This window comes from Nerophis lumbriciformis, linkage group LG39 (genome assembly GCF_033978685.3).
Source record: "Nerophis lumbriciformis linkage group LG39, RoL_Nlum_v2.1, whole genome shotgun sequence".
Classification (NCBI taxonomy): Eukaryota; Metazoa; Chordata; class Actinopteri; order Syngnathiformes; family Syngnathidae; genus Nerophis; species Nerophis lumbriciformis.
The window spans coordinates 5972847-5978655 of record NC_084586.2 but is presented as its reverse complement, the minus strand read 5'-3'; positions in this window follow the sequence as shown (position 1 = coordinate 5978655).

Sequence of the window (5809 nt, the reverse complement as noted above, 5' to 3'; positions counted from 1 at the left end):
CGGCAATGTTGGCATTATCGTTATTATAATCATATTTGATTGACGTTGATGAGTGCCGTGCACTGCCGTGATCGTGACCCTAATGACGATAAGCGGTGTATAAAATGGATGGGAGTTCACTTTTTGCTGTTCTCCTGCAAACCAAATATTTGGATGTCATCTCTAACTTGTCGTCTGCAGTGGTATTAATGGATTGATTGATTGAGACTTTTATTAGTAGGTTGCACAGTGAAGTACATATTCCGTACAATTGACCACTAAATGGTAACACCCGAATAAGTTTTTCAACTTGTTTAAGTCGGGGTCCACGTTAATCAATTCATGGTAAAATGGTGTGAAGTTGTTATTTTGTCTTTGTTTAGCTGTAGATTTAGCCGATTCCCTGTTGTCCAGCAATGTTTAGTTCCAACAATAATTAGCAATATCAAGATTCACATTTAAACCGATACCGTACCTATGATTCGATACCGGTACTCAACGGTACCAATTTTCGGTACTTATGTGTGCGTTAATAAATATTAATTGTTTTTATTCATCCATCCATCCATCTTCTTCCGCTTATCCGAGGTCGGGTCGCGGGGGCAGCAGCCTAAGCAGGGAAGCCCAGACTTTCCTCTCCCCAGCCACTTCGTCCAGCTCCTCCCGGGGGATCCCGAGGCGTTCCCAGGCCAGCCGGGAGAAATAGTCTTCCCAACGTGTCCTGGGTCTTCCCCGTGGCCCCCTACCGGTTGGACGTGCCCTAAACACCTCCCTAGGGAGGCGTTCGGGTGGCATCCTGACCAGATGCCCGAACCACCTCATCTGGCTCCTCTCGATGTGGAGGAGCAGCGGCTTTACTTTGAGCTCCCCCCAGATTACAGAGCTTCTCACCCTATCGCTAAGGGAGAGCCCCGCCACCCGGCGGAGGAAACTCATTTCGGCCGCTTGTACCCATGATCTTGTCCTTTCGGTCATAACCCAAAGTTCATGACCATAGGTGAGGATGGGAACGTAGATCAACCGGTAAATTGAGAGCTTTGCCTTCCGGCTCAGCTCCTTCTTCACCACAACGGATCGATACAGCATCCGCATTACTGAAGATGCCGCACCGATCCGCCTATCGATCTCACGATCCACTCTCCCCCCACTCGTGAACAAGACTCCTAGGTACTTGAACTCCTCCACTTGGGGCAGGGTCTCCTCCCCAACCCGGAGATGGCACTCCACCCTTTTCCGGGTGAGAACCATGGACTCGGACTTGGAGGTGCTGATTCTCATCCCAGTCGCTTCACACTCGGCTGCGAACCGATCCAGTGAGAGCTGAAGATACTGGCCAGATGAAGCCATCAGGACCACATCATCCGCAAAAAGCAGAGACCTAATCCTGCAGCCACCAAACCGGATCCCCTTAACGCCTTGACTGCGCCTAGAAATTCTGTCCATAAAAGTTATGAACAGAATCGGTGACAAAGGGCAGCCTTGGCGGAGTCCAACCCTCACCGGAAACGTGTCCAACCTACTGCCGGCAATACGGACCAAGCTCTGACACTGATCGTACAGGGAGCGGACCGCCACAATCAGACAGTCCGATACCCCATACTCTCTGAGCACTCCCCACAGGACTTCCCGAGGGACACGGTCGAATGCCTTCTCCAAGTCCACAAAGCACATGTAGACTGGTTGGGCAAACTCCCATGCACCCTCAAGGACCCTGCCGAGAGTATAGAGGAATTGTTTTTAATAAAAAATAAATCAGATTTTTTTAATTGGAATTAGTGACAGCATATTTTCTAAACTTTACTATTCGTCGTCGGCGATCACTCGAAACGAGTATGATTGTCCTCCTGTTGGTGGGATTGCCTTCAGGAGAACACCTGTGCGTGGAATCTTTTAAAGTGGGGACTGGTGCACAGACAGCCACCACACTGTCCTTGGCAAAGAGAAGGCCAGAGTCCAATGGCATAGAGAAGGCCAGAGTCCAATGGCATGGAGACCAAGACAATTGGGGGCCCATCTTTGCTGCAGCCTTCTTCCGCCTTTGTGACCGTTGTGGAGCTTCTATGCAACCATCATCTGCCCACTCCACCGTTTAAGGGGCTTTTTCGACAAGGGAGACACCAGACTCCAACGTCACTTCTTCGCTGTGGGGAGCTGTATTCGGTGGCAAAGGAAACCCAGGACGACCAGCACCTCCTCACAGCTGCAGGAGGCTGCCGGAGCTCCGGTCTGTCGGAAGACCGCCTATGATCATACTTGCCAACCTTGAGACCTCCGAATTCGGGAGATTTTGGGGGGGGTTTGAGGTGGGCGGGGTCAGGGGGTCGAGGCCGGGGGCGGGGTTAAGGGGGAGGAGTATATTTATAGCTAGAATTCACTGAAATCAAGTATATATATATATATATATATATATATATATATATATATATATATATATATATATATATATATATATATATATATATATATAAAATAAATACTTGACTTTCAGGGAATTCTAGCTATATATATATATATATATATTATATATATATAAATATATAATATATATATATATATATATATATATATATATATATATATATATATATATATATATATATATATATATATATATTATATATAAATAAAATAAATACTTGAATTTCAGTGTTCATTTATTTACACATATACACACACATAACACTCCTCTACTCATTGTTGTATTTGAAAGTGCAATGCTTTGCAGCCAGTAGCACAGCCTTTGCAGGAGCATAGGTATGGGCAGTGTAATATTCTGGGTTGGAGTCAATAACCAGGCGAGGTGATGAAGTTACGTCTCTTTACTTCATACTTCAGAACCGACTCCCACACTTGCCGTCAGGGTGCGCAATACAACGTAAACCGTTGGCCAACCAAAAATTAACCATAGAACACTATACCCAACATTCACCAGGAGATGGCAACAAACAACTTAGATCACTCTATTACAGGCAGCATCTGTGACATTTAATTTGCAGGAAAGGAGTGAGTTTAGGGTTGAATTGTCCATCCTCGTTCTATTCTCTGTCACTCGTCGTCTCTTCGTCTCCTTCTTGTTGTGTGTGCAGTGTTATAACGTGACTGGGCCGGCACGCTGTTTATATAGAGAAAAAGCAGACGTGACGACAGGCTGTCCTCACTCAGGTCCGCACGGACCTGGAAGGGGCGTGCCTTAAAGGCCTACTGAAACCCACTACTACTGACCACGCAGTCTGATAGTTTATATATCAATGATGAAATCTTAACATTGCAACACATGCCAATACGGCCGGGTTAGCTTACAAAAGTGCAATTTTAAATTTCGCGCGAAATATCCTGCTGAAAATGTCTCGGTATGATGACGTCAGCGCGTGACGTCACGGATTGTAGAGGACATTTTGGGACAGCATGGTGGCCAGCTATTAAGTCGTCTGTTTTCATCGCAAAATTCCACAGTATTCTGGACATCTGTGTTGGTGAATCTTTTGCAATTTGTTCAATGAACAATGGAGACAGCAAAGAAGAAAGCTGTAGGTGGGAAGCGGTGTATTGCGGCCGACTGCGGCAACACAAACACAGCCGGTGTTTCATTGTTTACATTCCCGGAAGATGACAGTCAAGCTTTACCATTGACCTGTGGAGAACTGGGACAACAGAGACTCTTACCAGGAGGACTTTGAGTTGGATGCGAAAGACGCGGTACCGTGAGTACGCATGCAGCTGCGGCTTCCAAACATTTGATCGCTTGCCCGTACGTCCGTGCCGCTATGTGCATGTCACGTACGTAACTTTGGGGAAATATATGTGCTGTATGAACTTTGGGGAGGCTGTGGGATTGAGTGTGTTGTGCAGGTGTTTGAGTTGTATTGGCGGGTTATATGAACGGGAGGGGGGAGGTGTTTGTTATGCGGGATTAATTTGTGGCATATTAAATATAAGCCTGGTTGTGTTGTGGCTAATAGAGTATATATATGTCTTGTGTTTATTTACTGTTTTAGTCATTCCCAGCTGAATATCAGGTCCCACCCGCCTCTCACAGCATCTTCCCTATCTGAATCGCTCCCACTACCCTCTAGTCCTTCATTCTCACTTTCCTCATCCACAAATCTTTCATCCTCGCTCAAATTAGTGGGGAAATCGTCGCTTTCTCGGTCCGAATCGCTCTCGCTGCTGGTGGCCATGATTGTAAACAATGTGCGGATGTGAGGAGCTCCACAACCTGTGACGTCACGCTACTCGTCTGCTACTTCCGGTACAGGCAAGGCTTTTTTATCAGCGACCAAAAGTTGCGAACTTTATCGTCGATGTTCTCTACTAAATCCTTTCAGCAAAAATATGGCAATATCGCGAAATGATCAAGTATGACACATAGAATGGACCTGCTATCCCCGTTTAAATAAGAAAATCGCATTTCAGTAGGCCTTTAAGTCTGGCTGGAAATCGGGAGAAATTCGGGAAAATGGTTGAGATTTTCGGGAGAGGCACTGAAATTCGGGTGTCTCCCGGAAAATTCGGGAGGGTTGGCAAGTATGCCTATGGTGCGCCTACCAGCACTTGCTTTTCTCTCAGGGTGTGCTCCCCTAGCCTTTTGTCTTCCCAGACTAACCCACAAGGCAGTGGGGCAGTGGTTGGGTGATGCCAGGGCGTGTCCACAAAGTGGGCCTGCGCATCACGACTATGAGGACCACTGCAGCTCCGAGATCCCCTGCCACGTTTACCTTGGGCCGTGGGGGCCCTAGTTACCGTATGTGGCCACGTGGAGGCCTGACAGGAGTCTTGGTGAAGGAGAGGCTGTGTACTGGCAGGAGAAGACTGACACACAATGCTGCTATTTTCTGATCATACAACAAGATACTCCAAGGGGTTATCAAAAATACATATTTAAAAATCGGCTTTTCACTTTTCTGTCTATCTGTTTTGGCCCTGTGATGAGGTGGCGACTTGTCCAGTGTGTACCCCGCCTACCGCCCGAATGCAGCTGAGATAGGCTCCTGCACCCCACGCGACCCCGAAAAGGACAAGCGGTAGAAAAATGGATGGATGGATGGATGCATTTCACTTTGACTTATAATTTTGTGTAATCATTTGAGGCTGTAATCATGAGTTAGTTATATATTTTTGTACATATACAGTATACCCCAGAGGTGGGACCAAGTCATTGTTTTGCAAGTCACAAGTAAGTCTCAAGTCTTTGCCCTCAAGTCCGAGTCAAGTCCCGAGTCAAGACAGGCAAGCCCCGAGTCAAGTCCAAAGTCAAGACTGGAAAGTCTCAAGTCAAGTCCTAAGTCCTGCATTTTGAGTTTCGAGTCCTTTCAAGTCCTTTTAACCACAGACTAATATATTAACACAGATTGTGTATGCTTTTCAAACGCTGTATTTATTTATTAAAACAAGTGCATTTTAAATTGCAGGAAAGAAAATTGTGCTGACATTGCACTTTATAATAGCACTATTAACCAGTCATTTTAAACATTAACTCATTCCTTTACAGAACAAACACATTGAAAAATAAAGTGCAAATGTACTTATTTGTACAAAAGTGTTAACATTGAAAAAACATGACATATACGTGAACATAACAAAAAAGTTGTACTTTTTATATGTCAGGGCCCTATGCTGCATTGCATTTGCAAAAGACCAAATTAGCCAAGAGTCTGTCAGTCATTTGTGCACGATGGGGGCGTAGTATGATGCCACCATGGCTGAAAACTCGCTCCACTGGAGCACTGGAGGCAGGCACTGCCAAGACTCTCATGGCCACTCGGAACAGTGAAGGAAGAGTCTTCATGTTCAATGCCCAGAACAAAAGGGCGGAGAGAGTTGTTTTGGGTTG